This window comes from Aphidius gifuensis, linkage group LG1, assembly GCF_014905175.1.
Source record: "Aphidius gifuensis isolate YNYX2018 linkage group LG1, ASM1490517v1, whole genome shotgun sequence".
NCBI lineage: Eukaryota > Metazoa > Arthropoda > Insecta > Hymenoptera > Braconidae > Aphidius > Aphidius gifuensis.
This window is the reverse complement of record NC_057788.1, coordinates 21,860,204-21,880,221: the sequence shown is the minus strand read 5'-3', so window position 1 is coordinate 21,880,221 and position 20,018 is coordinate 21,860,204. Positions and strand designations below refer to the sequence as shown.

General features: G+C 28.2%; 1 long non-coding RNA gene across 5 annotated transcripts; it reads right to left on the bottom strand.

Moving 5' to 3' along the window:
• Positions 1-1,553: 1,553 nt before the first annotated feature.
• Positions 1,554-19,941, bottom strand: LOC122852611. Of its 5 annotated transcripts, none has more exons than XR_006373836.1 (10): positions 17,173-17,363; positions 11,461-11,666; positions 11,070-11,213; positions 10,806-10,987; positions 10,432-10,561; positions 9,422-10,358; positions 3,400-3,610; positions 2,500-2,591; positions 1,841-1,969; positions 1,554-1,757 (listed from the first exon to the last, which is right to left on the bottom strand). It is a non-coding gene; the product is annotated as an uncharacterized LOC122852611 (long non-coding RNA). The 5 variants fall into 5 exon arrangements; XR_006373830.1 differs by having other exon boundaries at positions 11,070-11,198; positions 17,173-17,362; XR_006373834.1 differs by lacking the exons at positions 10,432-10,561; positions 10,806-10,987; positions 11,070-11,213; positions 11,461-11,666; positions 17,173-17,363 and adding exons at positions 18,414-18,518; positions 18,742-18,937; positions 19,019-19,147; positions 19,700-19,941.
• Positions 19,942-20,018: the final 77 nt, after the last annotated feature.

Genomic DNA, 20,018 nt, shown 5'->3' with positions numbered 1-20,018 from the left:
TGTGTAGACTCCGGTACTATAGACTCCGGTACTTGAGAATTGATCACGGGGTTTTAGTAATTTTTGAAGATCAAACTTTGTTCGTTCAATTGTCCCTAGAAAACTTGGAATTGTCATTTAGGGACAATTCTAATTCAATTTATAAAAATAATATATTACATTGATAATTGATTTTAAATAATTAATACCTTTTTTTTTTGACTAACTTTAATTTAGCTTTAATAATTATTTTTGTGGTTTAACTTTGTACTATAATAAGTTAAAAATTATTTGCGTCGATGACACTGCGCAATGACAATTAAAATCTTCCTTAAATCTGTGGGAAATCTTGAAAAAACATACTTAATTGCAATAATAAAACAAAAAAAAAAAAATTAATAATAATATTCAAGTTTCAAAAATATAACGTCATAAAACTATTATAATATAAATAATAAAAAATAAAATATTTACACATAACGTATACAATAAAATATGGTGTTGCGCTTAAAGCAGCAAATTTCAATGGATTTAATAATAAACTACTTGGTGTTTTTATAGACACTGATGTACATGATAACGATAACGATAAGCGTCATCTAATCAATATCATACAACCTAAATTATCACATAATATATAAATCAAAATAAAAACAAAGCAGAATGACCTGAAGAACATATTACAAAGTATCACATCATGGAGTTTTAAACAACATCATAAATGCAATTACATCACGACAATTATTAATTTTAAAAAAATCTTACCTTTTTAGTAGATATTCATCTTCCCACCCTGGTCATCAAAATGCTCCAACGCCATGTAGAAATTCATGATGATTTTATCTGATCAGCAGTACAAGTTCAATGATCACACTGGATCATAACACAAACACTACACGCACAAAACAATGATCACTTTTCACCACTATCACGACTTTTACAAGACACAAGAATTTATATAGTTAATAAATAGTTTAGTTTCCTTTTTTAATATTAATTAATTATTTTTAATAGTTTATACTGAGTAAATTGATAATTCACTAACAATTATTATATACTCTTAAAATAGTTCATTACTGTTATTATTTCGAAACGATTTATCAATTTCAAAGTGTGAAACGAGAATCTCGAGCCGACTGTCGTAACATTCTTTCTAATAGAGGCAGTTTTTTCTTGAAACTCTGAACAGCAACATGTGGTTCAGCCGTAGGCAACAACATGACAGCGGCTCATATCAAAGCAAATAAAAAACACTTTGATAAAGCTCAACAAAAACAAGTTAATGTTCATCAATAACAAATTAACAACCATGAGTGGTATATTAAAAGTCAATAATACCAGCACCATGCGATGTTATTAATTGTTGTTCCTGTAAATGATTGATAAAATCATATTGGGTAATTCATGAGAATTTCATTCAAACTTGACAATTATTCTATTTAATTGTCCATGTAAAATGTAAATAATCAAGTAATCAGAGATTCATCATTGTTGAGGCATAAGCATATCATGTAGATGATTGGTTTTTGTTGCTGGTTCAGGTGTACCAGTATTTTATGATTATTCAATTAACAAAAAGTTGAAAATTAATTTTATTAATTTTTAAACCACTTGATAACATGTACGTAAATCGACGTACCTTATAATATTCTAATTGTTAACATCATTGTCTTAATATTTTCCATGTTGTCTCAAGTGTTATAAATACTTTTCTTCATCATTGAAGCTTATTTAATTTGACGTAAATAAAGCGTTTGCCGTGGATGAATGTGATGCAACTGTAACAATAAATCAATTAATTGTTATTGGTCAAGTATAAGACTATATTTTTATTTTTAAAAATATAAAAAAAAGTACTTACTTAACTCCAAAATGATTATGGTCTTAATGACGAAACAATCTAGTCATTTTTTTTTGGGTCCAGTTACAGCAATTGTGTTTAATAAACTACATTGACACATTAGACGTTCCAGCCACACTTTTTTGTCATCTGCAAACATTACAAATATCAAATAAATATTATGTTATAATTTTTTTTCAAACTGGAGTATTAGTAACAACAGTAAAAGTGATATTATTAAAGTTATGGTAAATTAATGAATAAATGATAATTAAATAAATAAATAAATAGTAAATGTATAAAAAATAGATAAATAAAAAATAAATCAACAAATTGTAACAATAAAAATCAAGTTTCGAAGTTAAAAAATAAAGACTAAACACTGACGATAAAAATTGACAAAGGCATCATACAAGGGAAAATTAATATTGAAATATTTCATATTTTTTTGATTACTATTAATAAAAAAACGATTATTATACAACAAAATGCTACAACAATGCCATATATAACAAATATTTTAAAATAAATTGATAAGTTCTTTGTTTTTGTATCAAATGACAATCTAGCCTCAGATAATTAATTTATTTTTTGCACTAATTATTGATATAAACTACGTAATTATGTTTGTTTATGCGTTAAATAATTACTAACAGTGAAAAAACACGATATTTACATACCATTTGTTCATTGTTTGACGATTTAAGATTTGCCTTTGTCAGCTCCAACGCCATTGACAGGTACATTAATTTTTGACAAAAATCACGAATATCTGCAACAATTTATATCACAATGAGTTCAGAAAAATTTATTTAATCGATTTAATAACAATTTATAATTGTTTAACATTTATTATTGCAAAAAAAAAGACTTTAACTTTGTCTAAAAATGACAATCTAACCTCAAAAAATTAATTTTTTTTTTTGTATAATTATCGATAAAAATTACATAATTATGTTTGTTTATGCACTAAATAATTAATAACAATGAGGAAACACGATATTTACATGCGATTTGTCCATTATTTAACAAATTAACATTTGTCTTTGTCAGCTCGAACGCCATTGACAGGTCCATTGATTTTGGTCGAAATTCACCAAACTTTACAATAATTTATATCACATTCTGTTCAGAAAAATTTAATTAATCGATTTAACAACAATTTATAATTAATTAACAATTATTATTACAAATATAAGTGTAAAAAGTCACAACACTGAACGACACAGGTTCTCTCTCTAACAAAGGCGCGGCCATTTTGGATTTCAGAAAAAAATTCCTCGCGCCATCTAGCTGAAAAATTATCGACTATTTTTTGGTCGGTAAGTAGAAATTTATTGACAAGTAAAATATTTTTTGGAAATAAAATTTGAAATAATGCTTCGCGTGATATAAAATTTTTGTACAATAAACTAAGTACTTTGCGTGATTCTAAATTAAACAAATATCTTGAATAAAAGCCCCAAAAAAAATTAAATTATATATATTGAGTAATAAATGTTGCTATGATTAAAATAATTATTTGTGATGTAGTTGTAATTGAATAAAATATAAATGTAATTGAATAAAATATAAAATACCTCCAGGCTCCAATACATATATTCCAGCCATCCTGAGCTTCTGAGTCATCGTCATCTGGAAAAACGAGTTTTGACCAGTTTTGGCAGTCACATGACGGAGAGACGACAGCGCATGATTTTTTTATTTTGTCAGTCCCATCAGTCCGCAAAACTTTCCGGTCAGTTCATCTTGGGCTCTTACGGAGTGAACAGCACTTGAAATCAGTCGGTTCTGTAAAATAATTTAGAAGTTTGGTTATTCGGTATTCAAAGCGTATATGCTGCACGTGCAGCCTCGTGGTTTTTAATATAAAAAAGGGTTAAGAATTTTTTAAAGTTATTTTTTCAATGAGTTGAAATAATTTTAATAATTCAAAGAATATTTTAAGAATATTTTTTTGTTTTTACATTATTAAATATTTGTCTTTGAATTATTAAAATTATTTCAACTCTTTAAAATTATATTTGTAAAAGGGATGCTGGAACAGACAAGACCTCCACGTGGTGCATCCCGGGTCATGCTAAGAAGTCTGTTAATCACTCGAGTGATCATAGCGGGGTAGAAATAAGTTAAGGCGTGAATTAGTAATAGTTATATTCCGAATGAGTACTCATCGCGATTTAAGTGTATAACCGTAACAAAAAATTAATAATTTATATATGTATTTATTTTCAAGATATTTCAGGGTTTTGTGTGTTTTAGGATTTTTTATGTTTCAGAATTTTCAGGACCTTCTAGAAGACTTCCCTGGGACGCAACTTGTTCGTGTAATTGCTGCTAATTGAAATTTTCAAGACTCGATGATTTTATTATTTTTAGGTATTGATGATATATTTATTTTTACCATTTACTATTTAATATTTTCACGATTTTAATATTAATAATTAATTTCCAGGATTTTCAAGGCCTTTGGAGGATTATATTTCGTATACAACAAGATCATCGTCGTCGCTATGCTGATGAAGGACTCCCGAGACAACTTCTTCGTGTGATTGCTGCCCAAGGATTACAGACTCATGGATTTTAATATTTCAGGCATATAATATATTTAAAATGTTAATATTTTTGCAATTTGTATTATATTTTTCAGGTTCATCAGGATTTTCGAGGCTGCTGCTGCTGTGAATCATCTACTTGGATCATCATCTACATGGCTTTGCTGAGAGAACTTCACCGGATTAGATTGGATTACTGGGGCCTATACTTCGACAACATGACTTTGCTGAGGGAACTTCACTGGATATTGGATTGGAATACTGGGGTCTGTACTTTAACGAGATTGTAATATTTTCAGGCATTTGGAAATATTTAAAACTATAATATTTTTGCAATTTTATATTTTACAGAATCATCAGGATTTTCAAGGCTGCTGTTGCTGTGAATCATCTACTTGGATCATCATCTACATGGCTTTGCTGAGATTGGATTACTGGGACATATACTTCGACAACTTCTACATGGCTTTGCTGAGAAAATTTCACCGGACTGAATTGGATTACTGGAGCTTATACGTCGACAATTTCTACATGACTTTGCTGTTTTTTTGAGGGTTTTGCTGTTGGCTGTCATATGGTAAGTTCCTCTAGATCAAGACTGACTAGTTGTAATATTATATTAACCCATCCCGGAAAAGTGCTTTAATATCCTTGAAGTTACAAAAAAAAATTATTGATATATTTTTTTGTAGCTTCTCGTCGTTCCAAACTATTATTTTATTTTTTATTTGTTGTTTAGATTCATTTTGACTTAATTTCCAATAATAATATTAATTTTTTTTATGTCAAATTTAATGGCAGTAGTGTAAAAGTCAAAATGGATTAACCCTGTCTTCCTCAAACAGAATAGACGGGGGTGATTAGGATGTATATTATTATCTATCGTAATAATTTATAATAGATAAATTATTACCCTTTTTTATTGGCGATGTATGTTAGTATGTAAGGTTTTTTTTAAATTGATATTAAACGCACTTTTCCAAGGAAAATTAATTAATTTTCGTGATATTAATATTAGCGAAAGTTTGGGTATTTCAGGATTTTCAAGACCGTTAGGAGGACCATATTCCGGATACAAGTGGACTCATTGAGGATAACCGACGTAGCTATGCTGATGAAAGGAATAAATGAAAGGATACCTGGACAACTTCTACGTGGAATTGCTGCTGTTCACAACTCAAGGATTTTTAGTATTTGCAATATTTAAATATATATAAGATTTTAATATTTGTACGTATTTCTTTGTTTCAGGATCTACATGAATTTCTATAGATGACTAACAGCAGGACGCAATTTATTCGTGGGATTGTTGATTTTTGAAGCTTGGGGTTTTATTATTTTTAGGTAGTAATATTTATTTTTTTGACCTTTAATATTTGATATTTAATAGTTTTAGGATTGTAATATTAATTTTTAATTTTCAGGATCGTCGAGGACTTCTACAGATGACTGAGGACGCAACTTCTTCGTGGGACTGGTGATTTCGAGACTGGGGGCTTTCTTATTTTTAGGTAGTGATATATATTTTTTTGACGTTTAATATTTAATCTTTAATAATTTCAAGATTGTAATATTAATTTTTAATTTTCAGGATCTACGAGAATTTCTACAGATGATCACCAGCAAGACGCAACTTCTTCGTGAGATTGGTGATTTTCGAGACTTGGGGCTATTTTTAGGTAGTTATATATTTTTTTCTAACATTTAATATTCAATATCTAATTTTTAATAATTTCAAGGTTGTAATATTAATTTTTAAATTTCAGGATCTACAAGAATTTCTACAGATGACTACCAGCAGGACGCAACTCCTTCGTGTGATAGCAGCTTTTAAAGACTTCATTTTATTATTTTTAGGTAATTATTTATATATTTATTAATTAACATTTAATATTTTTATGATTTTAATATCAATTATTAATTTTCAGGATTTTCGTTTACAAGTTCACTCAATTAGGATTACCGGCGACGCGATGCTGATGGATGACCTAGACGCAACTTCTTCGTGGGATTATCAAGACTCGAGATATAATTAAGGGTTTATAGTGATTGTTTTAATATTATTTTTAATTTTCAGGATCGTAGAGGACTTCTACAGATGACAAGCAGCAGGACGCAACTTCTTCGAGGGACTGGTGATTTTCGAGACTTGGAGTTTTATTATTTTTAGGTATAGTTAAATTTTTTTTTTTAACGTTTAATATTTAATTTTTAATAATTTCAAGATTTTAATATTTATTTTTATTTTTCAGGTTCTTTTATTACGAGCACACTCAATTAGGATTACCGACGTCGCGACGCTGATGGATACCCGGGATGCAACTTCTTCGTGGGATTATCAAGACTCGAGATAGAATTAAGTGTTTATAGTGATTGTGCAGTGTAAAAGTGATATAGTGAAGTGATAGTGAAGTGATAGTGATAGTGAAGTGAAATAGTAATAGTGACATAGTGAATGAGGTTTAGAAATGTCCTATTACAGTGAGTGAATATTTAAAATTTATGCCTTTTTATACTGTTTTATTTTTTTTATAATTTATTTAAAATATATCTGCAGCTATGAGCGCTCATAGCTAATGATAAATTTTAAATAAATTATTAAAAATATACCTGCAACTATGAGCGCTCATAGCTACAGGTATATTTTTCTTTTTTTTTTTATGCGTCGCGACGGATAAATACTTGCTGCTTTGAGCGCAATATCGGAAATTAAAAATCGAATCGAAATATTTCTAGCTGCAGCTAGAATACGGGCGAATCGCGTAATTTTAGTGGATTAGGTCTACCGGAGATACCACTTTAAAAAAAACGAGCCAATGTGTCTTACCTCTTGGGTGGCTGGGAAAAGACACGCTCAATTTACAATTAATAATTATTTATTTATCATGTGTTTTTTAATTTAACTGTTATTTTTTTTTTTTATTTCTATAGGATGCGTTATAGTGAGTAATAATAACCGTGCACTAGTAGTTTTATTACAGCTCATTGAATACCTGTTTAATTACCAAACACTCTTAAATTTAACTTTGCATTGACGCTATAATAATATTATTTATCTTTTTGAAAAAACAAATTTATTTTAAATCATTTATTTATGTCATTATTATTGTTCTATATATTATTATAATAGTTTTTTGTAATTATAGATAATTATGAAAGGCATGAGAACGTAAAGTAAATATTTTTCCAGCAAAAAAAAAAATTTATAAACTCACACGATTTTGCCCTGCATGTGAGATTGATTTTCTAATTTTTTGTTCTTTTTTTTTTCATTTCAAAAGAAGATTAACGAGGTCTTAAAATATTTGTTATTAATTTAATAATTTTTTTTCTAATTTTAGCATGATGTTAAAGTGTCGAAAATTGATGGGTTGTAATGCCAATGTTGATCAAGGGAAATGTGCTATATATATCAGACTTCAGTATGCTGTCATTTATTTCCTTTCGTTATTGTTCGTATCCACTGACTGTCATCAAAACAACAAATTTCAGATACAGCGAAAAAAAAATCACATATACAAGGGCAAGTATGATTACTAAATAATATAATTATATTATCAATTTGAAATGAATTATTTTTAACACGTATAATAAATGCTTTCAGAAGAATGTATTAAAAGGAAAATTATTTTGGTTTTTATCGAGGATTATGGATAAACAGTTGGACAAATTTTATCGAGTGTTCTTGATGTACATATCAATGTACAAGAGTGTAAGACATATACTGAGTCAATATCTATTTACATCAGAACAGTTTCACAAACAAATTATGGTAAATTATTTTTTGATAAAGTTATTATTGTGGATAAATATAAATTAGAAAATAAATGAAGAATTATTATTAATAATGTAATGTCTTTTGTCCATCAACAGATGGGAATGACTCTAGTTGGAACGAATTTATCACGTGCCTATTTATCAGTAAGCGTAGCTGTAAGATTGATTTATCAACGTAAAAGGATTTTAACGAGGACATGTTGATGCTTATGTTCTTAATGATGTAATTTGGTGAGAATACATTTTATCAAGGTAAATTATAGCTAGCTATTTTATATTTTAATAATTAACTATTAATGTGTTATAGCTAGGTAGGTATCACATTTATTTATACAAGCCATGGCTGGTATATTTGCTGATTTTAAAACAAATGATATAACAAGTCCATTGGATATTGTACAAGGTAGACTACAGGTGCAACGATTAGATAGCATGTGTCAAGTATTTAAAATATTGAAAAAGATCTAAAAATGTTTGCCAAATGTTTATCAGCAAGACTTGTACAATCACCATGTTTTTATTTTGCAATTATACCAGGATATAAAACTATCAAACGTTGGAGCATTTATGATGAATCTAAACGGTATACTTGTTGGTAAATTTTAACATTTATTTAGATATTATATGACGGTTTGAATTTAATTAATAAAACAATTTTTTCAAAGACAGCAGTGAATAAATCAAACAGCAGTCATTACTTTGAAGTAATAGATCATTGATGAATTTATATTTGTGTTTAACAAATCACAATCGAGTAGCTTCAATAATAAAAATAACTATTTAATCATTAAATAATTATTATTACTTCATTTAAAATTATTTTAGCAATTGTCATTTAATATATTAAATTTCCATCTTTTTAATAGAATATTTATCATCAAACATAATTCATTTGATTTTCAGTCGCATGCATCCATTACTTTTTTTTTCTTTTATTAATTATTGTTGTATCTAATTTAATATAATATGTATAACTTACAAACCGAGAAAATGAATTTCGAATTTTAAAGCCTATCAATGAGGTGAATTGTTTGATATATTAATTAATTAGTTGTGCTCAAAGCTGCATGTAAAATAAAAGAAAATAATATAATGGGAGGATTTCTTTTAGCAAAATCTTTGCCTGGAGCTAAGCATAAATTTTTTTCTTTCAATTGAATCATCACATAATAAATAGATCAGAGTAAAAATAAAAACAGTATGATGGTATTTTAAACGAGATCATAAATGCAATTATATCAATACAATTATTAATTAAATAAAATCCTACCTTTTTAGGGGATGTTCATGTACCCACGCTGGTCATCAAAATGCTCCAACACCATGTTGTTCATGATGATTTGCTCTGATCAGCAACGTCATGTAGTGGTTCATATGATGATTTTATCTATTCAGCAGTACAGCTTCAATGATCACACACAACGCAAACACTACACACAACTACTATCACCACTTTTACATCACAGTTTATAAATTAATTTAGTTTTCTTTTTTTATGTTCAATTGTTTAAATAATTTATTTTTGTTGGTTTGATAATTCTTTTTTTAATATTATTATATTTTTAAAATAGTTTACTGTTATTATTTGAAAACGATTTATCACTTTGAAAAGAAGATTTCAAGCCAGCTGTTTATAATATTTTTAGCATTCTTTCTAGTAGAGGCACAACTTTCTTGAAACTCTAAAAAACAACAGGTGGTTCAATTGTGAGCAACAACAGCGGCTGATCAAAGGAAATTTTAATAAACACTGATAAAGCTCGACGAAACCAAGTAAATGTTCACCAATAAGAACAGTAAGTGGTACATTTAAAAGAGCATAAAATCAATACCACCAGCACCATGTCATAGTCTTCTATTTTGTCATAGTCATGTGGATGGTCTTGATGCATTTTGTTGGTGGTTCAAGTGTACGAGTCTTTCATGATCGTCTAATTATCAAATAGTTTATAAACAATTCACTCAACTTTTAAAACACTTGGTAAGATGAACTAAAGTCAACGTGCTATATAACACTTTTAACATTAACATCATTCACTTGGTATTTTGCATGTTATATTTCAGCACAAAAACAGCCTCAATTGTTTTAAATAGTGCAGTATCTCTCTTTTTACTATCTGCATAATTGAAGCTTGTCATAGCTATATTTTATTTCAAATACATTAGCAAGACTAATGCTTTTCCAATGGATGAATTTGATGATGCAACTGCAACAATAAATTATTAAATGATTATATGGTAAATACTTTGTTTTATAAAAAATGGAATAAAATAACTCACTAGACTTAAAAATGATCTTGACTCCAATGACAAACTAATTCAATCATTTGTTTAGACCCATTTTTGAGATTGTTGGTTGTTTAATTGCATTAGCACATCAAATATTTTAGCCATACTTCTTGTTACATATCTGTAAACAATAAAAATATTGAATTAATATTATGGTACAAGTATGTTTCAAATTGGAGCAATTATTAGCAACAAAAATAATTAAGTAATGATTTTTCATTATCAGAGATTTATCATTAATAAAGCGATTTTTTTGTTACTTTGTTGCTGGTTCAAGTGTATCAGTACTTCATGATTATTAAATTAACAAATGATTTATAATAAATTTTTGAACTACTTGGTAACACAAACTAAAATCGACGTACCTTATCATATACTGATCATGAAAATCATTATCAACTTTGTATTTCAACATACAAGGAGTCTCAGTTGTTGCAAGTGTTTTAAATAATGCCGTAGCTTTCTTTTCTTCATCATTGAAGCTTTTGTATATTTTATTTCCATATTAGCAAGACTAATGCTTTTCCCATGAATATGTTTGATGCAACTGTAACAATCAATTATTAAATTGTTATGGGGATAAGTGTGAGACTATATTTCAATTTTTAAAGATAAAAAAATTGACTCACATTACTCCAAAATGATTTTGGCTCCAATGACAAACCAATTTAGTCATTTTTTTTTGTCTTATAATAAGTTATTTTTAATAATTGTGTTTTTATGAATTTTAATAACACAATAGACATTTTAGCATCTAGCTGAAAATTTATCGACTATTCGTTAGTCGGTAAGTAGAAAATTATTGACAAGTAAAATAATTTTTGGAAATTAAATTTGAAATAATGCTTCGCGTGATATAAAATTTTTGTACAATAAACTAAGTACTTTTCATAATTCTAAATTAATAATATCTTGAATAACAGCCCCGAAAAAAAAATTAAATTATATATTGAGTAATAAATGTTACTATAATGAAAATAGTGATGTAGTTGCAATTGAATCAAAAATATGTATGTATACCTGTAATACATATGTTCCAGACATCGTGAGGTTTTGAGTCGTCGTGAGTCATCATGAGTCGTCATCTGGAAAAGCGAGTTTTGGCAGTCACATGACTGGCTGACGACAGCACCCTTTAATTTTTCCAGTCCCCTCAGTCCGCAAAACCTTCCGGCCAGTTCATCTTGAGCTCTTGCGGAGTGAACAGCACTTGAAATTGGTCGGGTCTGTAAAATAATGTATAAGTTTAGTATAACGTATTTAAAGCGTATAGACTGCACGTGCAGCCTCGTGGTTATTCAGTTAAAATTTTTCGGTAGTTTTAAAATTATTTTAAAGGTTTAGTTGAGAGTAATTAAAACTACTGTACAGGCAGCCTCGTGGTTTTTTAATATAACAAAAATTGTAAGTATTTTTAAGGTATTTTTTCAAAGAATTAAAATAATTTTAATAATTTAAAGACTATATTTTTTTTTTAGCTTTTACATTAAATAATTTAAATAACATCAAAGCAAAAAAATATTTGTCTTTATAAATTATTAAAATTATTTCGACTTTTTGAAATAAAATTTGTAAAAGGGATGCTGGAACAGACAAGACCTCCACGTGGTGCATCCCGGGTCATGCTAAGAAGTCTGTTAATCACTCGAGTGATCGTAGGGGGGTAGAAATAAGTAAATGCGTAAATTAGTATACTAATTATAATTGCGGTTTAGCGAATGGGTACTCATATTGTTATATCGCGTGTATAAGTGTGAAAAAAAATTAATAATTTATAATACATGTATGTGTTTTTAAGATATTTCAGGGTTTTATATTTTACAGGATTTTCAAGACCTTTGGAGGACCACGAGAGGATCACGAGTGCATTCTTCTATAGGCTCATCGTTGTCGCATGCTGATGGAGGATTCCCGAGACCACTTTGTCGTGTTATTGCTGCTCTTCAAAGATTTTAATATTTGTAGACAATTAATATATATTTAAAATTTTATGTTTTTCAGGATCATCATCTAGACATCTACATGGCTCTGCTGAGATAATATCACCGGACTGGACTGGACTACTGGGACTTCGACTAGAACTACTGGAACTTCGACCGAATTTTCTCAGACATTTGAAATATATTCAAGATTTTAATATTTTTATAATTTCATATTTTTCAGGATCATCAGGATTTTCAAGGTTGCTGCTGCTGTGAATCATCTACTTGGATCATCATCTACATGGCTTTGCTGAGGGAACTTCACCGGATTGGATTGGATTACTGGGACCTCAACAACTTCTACATGGCACTGCTGAGAGAATTACACCGTGAATTGGATTGGATTACTGGGACCTATACTGCGATAATTTCTACATGGCTTTGCTGTTTTTTTTTTGAGGATTTTGCTGTTAGCTGTCATAAGGTAAGTTCCTCTAGATCAAGAATGACTAGTTGTAATTATTAACCTATCCCAAAAAAGTGCTTAAATATCCTTGAAGTTACAAAAAAAAATTATTGATATATTTTTTTGTAGCTTCTCGTCGTTCCAAACTATTATTTATTTTTTTTTTTTTGCTGTTTAGATTCATTTTGACTTAATTTTCAATAATAATATTAATTTTTTTTATGTCAAATTTAATGGCAGTAGTGTAAAAGTCAAAATGGATTAACCCTGTCTTCCTCAAACAGAATAGACGGGGGTGATTAGGATGTATATTATTATCTATCGTAATAATTTATAATAGATAAATTATTACCCTTTTTTATTGGCGATGTATGTTAGTATGTAAGGTTTTTTTTAAATTGATATTAAACGCACTTTTCCAAGGAAAATTAATTAATTTTCGTGATATTAATATTAGCGAAAGTTTGGGTATTTCAGGATTTTCAAGACCGTTAGAAGGACCATACTCCGGATACAAGTGGACTCATTGAGGATAACCGACGTAGCTATGCTGATGAAAGGAATAAATGAAAGGATACCTGGACAACTTCTACGTGGAATTGCTGCTGTTCACAACTCAAGGATTTTTAGTATTTGCAATATTTAAATATATATAAGATTTCAATATTTGTACGTATTTCTTTGTTTCAGGATCTACGAGAATTTCTACAGATGACTAGCAGCAGGACGCAATTTATTCGTGGGATTGTTGATTTTTGAGGCTTGGGGTTTTATTATTTTTAGGTAGTAATATATATTTTTTTGACGTTTAATATTTGATATTTAATAGTTTTAAGATTGTAATATTAATTTTTAATTTTCAGGATCGTCGAGGACTTCTACAGATGACTGAGGACGCAACTTCTTCGTGGGACTGGTGATTTCGAGAGGCTTTTTTATTTTTAGGTAGATATATATTTTTTTTCAACGTTTAATATGTAATTTTTAATAATTTCAAAATTGTAATATTTATTTTTAATTTTCAGGTTCTTCTATTACGAGTGCAGTCAATTAGGATTACCGACGTCGCGACGCTGATGGATACCATGGATGCAACTTCTTCGTGGGATTATCAAGACTCGAGATATAATTAAGTGTTTATAGTGATTGTTTTAATTTTATTTTCAATTTTCAGGATCTTCGAGGACTTCTACAGATGACTAGCAGCAGGACGCAACTTCTTCGAGGGACTGGTGATGTTCGAGACTTGGGGCTTTCTTATTTTTAGGTAGTTATATATATTTTTTTTTAACGTTTACTAATTCATTTTTAATAATTTTAAGATTGCATTATTAATTTTTAATTTTCAGGATCGTCGAGGACTTCTACAGATGACTGAGGACGCGACTTCTTCGTGGGACTGGTGATTTCGAGACTTGGGGCTTTCTTATTTTTAGGTAGATATATATATTTTTTTTTTCAACGTTTAATATTTAATTTTTAATAATTTAAAAATTTTAATATTTATTTTTAAATTTCAGGATCTTCGAAGACTTCTACAGATGACTAGCAGCAAGACGCAACTTCTTCGTGGGATTATCAAGACTCAAAATATAATTAAGGGTTTATAGTGATTGTTTTAATTTTATTTTTAATTTTCAGGATCGTAGAGGACTTCTACAGATGACAAGCAGCAGGACGCAACTTCTTCGAGGGATTGGTGTTTTTCGAGGCTTGGAGTTTTATTATTTTGAGGTAGATATATATTTTTTTCAACGTTTAATATTTAATTTTTAATAATTTCAAAATTGTAATATTTATTTTTAATTTTCAGGATCTTCAGGGACTTCTACAGATGACTAGCAGCAGGACGCAATTTATTCGTAGGATTGTTGATTTTTGAGGCTTGGGGTTTTATTATTTTTAGGTAGTAATATATATTTTTTTGACGTTTAATATTTGATATTTAATAATTTCAAGATTGTAATATTAATTTCTAATTTTCAGGATCTTTTTATTAGGATTACCGACGTCGCGACGCTGATGGATACCCTGGATGCAACTTCTTCGTGGGATTATCAAGAGTCAAGATATATTGAAGTGTTTATAGTGATTGTGCAGTGTATAAGTGATATAATTATAGTGATAGTGAAGTGATAGTGATAGTGAAGTGATATAGTAATAGTGACATAGTGAAATTGGCTTAGAAATGTTCTATTACAGTGAGCGAATATTTAAAATTTATATCTTTATACTGTTAGATTTTTTTTTATAATTTATTTGAAATATATCTGCAGCTATGAGCGCTCATAGCTAATGATATATTTTAAATAAATTATTAAAAATATACCTGCAACTATGAGCGCTCATAGCTACAGGTATATTTTTCGTTCCTTTTTTTATGCGTCGCGACGGATAAATACTTGCTGCTTTGAGCGCAACCGGGAATCAAAAATCGAATCGAAATACCCGGGTGAATCGCGTAATTTTAGTGGATTAGGTCTACCGGAGATACCACTTTAAAAAAAACGAGCCAATATGTCTTACCTCTTGGGTGGCTGGGAAAAGACACGCTCAATTTACAATTAATAATTATTTATTTATCATGTGTTTTTTAATTTAACTGTTATTTTTTTCTTTTGTTTCTATAGGATGCGTTATAGTGAGTAATAATAACCGTGCACTAGTAGTTTTATTACAGCTCATTGAATACCTGTTTAATTACCAAACACTCTTAAATTTAACTTTGCATTGACGCTATAATAATATTATTTATCTTTTTGAAAAAACAAATTTATTTTAAATCATTTATTTATGTCATTATTATTGTTGTATATATTATTATAATAGTTTTTTGTAATTATAGATAATTATAAAAGGCATGAGAACGTAAAGTAAATATTTTTCCAGCAAAAAAAAAAATTTATAAACTCACACGATTTTGCCCTGCATGTGAGATTGATTTTCTAATTTTTTGTTCTTTTTTTTTTCATTTCAAAAGAAGATTAACGAGCTCTTAAAATATTTGTTATTAATTTAATAATTTTTTTTCTAATTTTAGCATGATGTTAAAGTGACGAAAATTGATGGGTTGTAATGCCAATGTTGATCGAGGAAAATGTGCTATATCAGACTTAAGTATGCTGTCATTGTTTTCCGTTTGTTGTCGTCTGTATCTACTGACTGTCATCAAGACAGACTTCAAATACAGTGAAAAAATCACATATACAAGGGCAAGTATAATTACTAAATAATATAATTCCATTATCAATTTAAAATGAATTATTTTTAACACGTATAATAAATGTTTTCAGAAAAATATATTGAAAGGAAAATTATTCTGGTTCTTATCGAGGATTTTGGATAAGCAGTTGGACAAATTTTATCGAGTGTTCTGGATGTACATATCCATGTATAAGAGTGTAAAACATATACTGAGTCAATATTTATTTGCATCAGAACAGTTGCACAAACAACTTATGGTAAATTATTTTTTGATAAAGTTATTATTGTGGATAAATATTAATTAGAAAATAAATGAAGAATTGTTATTAATAATGTAATGTCTTTTGTTCATCAACAGATGGGAATGACTCTACTTGGAACAAATTGACCACGTGCCTATTTATGAGTAAGATTGATTTATCAACGTAAAAGGATTTTACCGAGGACATGTTGGTGCTTATGTTCCTGATGATGTACTTTGGTGGGGACTAAATACATTTTATCAAGGTAAATTATAGCTAGCTATTTTATATTTCAATAATTAACTATTTATGTGTTATATCTAGTTGGGTATCACATTTATTTATACAAGCCTTGGCTGGTATATTTGCTGGTTTCAAAACAAATGATATAACAAATCCATTGGATATTGTACAAGCTAGACTACAGGTGCAACGATTAGATAGCATGTGTCTAGTATTTAAAATATTGAAAAAGATCTAAAAATGTTTGCCAAATGTTTATCAGCAAGACTTGTACAATCACCATGTTTTTATTTTGCAATTATACTCGGATATAAAACTATCAAACGTTGGAGCATTTATGATGAATATAATATGTATAACTTACAAACCGAGAAAATGAATTCCGAATTTTAAAGCCTATCAATGAGGTGAATTGTTTGATATATTAATTAATTAGTTGTGCTCAAAGCTACATGTAAAATAAAAGAAAATAATATAATGGGAGGATTTCTCTTAGCAAAATCTTTGCCTGGAGCTAAGTATAAATTTTTTTCTTTCAATTGAATCATCACATAATAAATAGATCAGAGTAAAAATAAAAACAGTATGATGGTATTTTCAACGAGATCATAAATGCAATTATATCAATACAATTATTAATTAAATAAAATCCTACCTTTTTAGGGGATGTTCATGTACCCACGCTGGTCATCAAAATGCTCCAACACCATGTTGTTCATGATGATTTGCTCTGATCAGCAACGTCATGTAGTAGTTCATATGATGATTTTATCTATTCAGCAGTACAGCTTCAATGATCACACACAACGCAAACACTACATGCACATGTGCACTTTTCACCACTACTATCACCACTTTTACACCACAGTTTATAAATTAATTTAGTTTTCTTTTTTTATGTTAAATTATTTTATATATTTTATTTTTGTTGGTTTGATAATTCACTTTTTAATATTATTATATTTTTAAAATAGTTTACTGTTATTATTTGAAAACGATTTATCACTTTGAAAAGAAGATTTCAAGCCAGCTGTTTATAATATTTTTAGCATTCTTTCTAGTAGAGGCACAACTTTCTTGAAACTCTAAAAAACAACAGGTGGTTCAATTGTGAGCAACAACAGCGGCTGATCAAAGGAAATTTTAATAAACACTGATAAAGCTCGACGAAACCAAGTTAATGTTCACCAATAAAAACAGTAAGTGGTACATTTGAAAGAGCATAAAATCAATAACACCAGTACCATGTCATAATCTTCAATTTTGTAGATAAAAAAAAGGTAAAGTTTTTTCATAGAACCATTAAATAATCCATAAAGTGTTGAGATTCATTTCAACTTGTTATTTGTAAATCCAATTGAATTTGAACTTTATAATAATTAAGAATAAGTTTTCATTATCAGAGATTCATCATTGTTGAAGCATTATGTCATGTGGATGGTCTTGATGCATTTTGTTGGTGGTTCAAGTGTACGAGTCTTTCATGATCGTTGAATTATCAAATAGTTTATAAACAATTCACTCAACTTTTAAAACACTTGGTAAGACAAACTAAAGTCAACGTGCTATATAACACTTTTAACATTAACATCATTCACTTGGTATTTTTAATGTTATATTTTAGCATAAAAAACAGCCTCAGCTGTCTCAATTATTTTACATAGTGCAGTAGCTCTCTTTTCACGTTCTTCTCTTTTCATTATCTGCATCATTGAAGCTTGTCATAGCTATATTTCATTTCAAATACATCAACAAGACTAATGATGAAATGAAAAAAATTAAAAAATTCATTTCTTTTGAAATGAATGAATTTAATGATGCAACTGTAACAATAAATTATTAAATTAATATTGGATAAATACTTTTATTTATAAAAAATAGAATAAAATAACTTACTAGACTCTAACGACAAACCAATTTAGTCATTTGTTTAGACCCATTTTTGAGATTGTTGGTTGATTAATTGCATTAGCACATCAAATATTTCAGCCATACTTCTTGCTATGGTATATGTAAACAATAAAAATATTGAATTAATATTATGGTATAAGTATTTTTCAAATTGGAGCAATTATTAGCAACGAAAATAATTAAGTAATGATTTTTGTTTGTTAGTTAGTTTGTTGCTGGTTCAAGTGTACCAGTATTTCATGATTATTAAATTAACAAATGATTTATAATAAATTTTTAAACCACTTGGTAACACAAACTAAAATCAACGTACCTTATTATACACTGATCATGAAAATCATTATCAACTTTGTATTTTTCATGTTGTATATTAACATACAAGAAGCCTCAGTTGTTTCAAGTGTTTTGAATAGTGCAGTAGCTTTCTTTTCTTCATCATTGAAGCTTTTTTATATTTTATTTCCATATTAGCAAGACTAATGCTTTTCCCATGAATAAGTTTGATGCAACTATAACAATAAATTATCAAATTGTTATTAGCTAAGTGTGAGACTTTATTTCAATTTTTAAAGATAAAAAAATTAACTTACTTTACTCCAAAATGATTTTGGCTCCAATGACAAACCAATTTAGTCATTTTTTTTTGTCTTATTTTTCAATAATTGTGTTTTTATGAATTGTAATAACACATTAGCCGTTTCAGCCACACTTTTTGGTATCTGCAAACATTAAAAATATTAAATAAACATGATGTTATAATTTTTTTTTAAGCTAGAGTAATTATTGACAATAAAAAAAGAGTGATAAAAGTAGTATTATTGAATTTATGGTAAATAAATAAATAAATGATAATTAAACAAATAAATAAATAGTAAATGTTTTTAAAAAAAGATAAATAAATAATAAACTAACAAATAGACAGTAAAAATTCAAGTCTCAAAGTTAAAAAATGAAGACTAAACACTGACACTAAAAACTGACAAAAGCCTCATACAAAGAACAATTGATATTGACATTTTTCACAATTTTTTGATTGTTATTAACAAAAAAACGATCGTTATACAACAAAGACGCGACAACAATGCTATAAATAATGAATGTTTATAAATATTTATAAATAAATTGACATTTTCTTTGTGTTTATAAAAAATGACAATCTAACCTCAAAAAATTTATTATTTTTTTGCATAATTATCGATAAAACCTACGTAATTATGTTTGTTTATGCACTAAATAATTAATAACAATGAAAAAACACGATATTTACATACCATTTGTTTACTATTCAACAAATTAACATTTGCCTTTGTCAGCTCCAACGTCATTGACATGTCCATTAATTTTGGTCAAAATTCACCAAACTTCACAATAATTTATATCACATTTTGTTCAGAAAAATTCAATTAACCGATTTATCAACAATTTACAATTATTTAACAATTATTTATGTAAAAATAAGTCTTCAAAGTCACAACACACATTTTCACTCTAACAAAGGCGCGGCCATTTTGGATTTCAGAAAAACATCTGTCGCGCCACCTAGAGGAAGAATTACCAATTTAAAATAATAACAATAATAAAAATGATAAT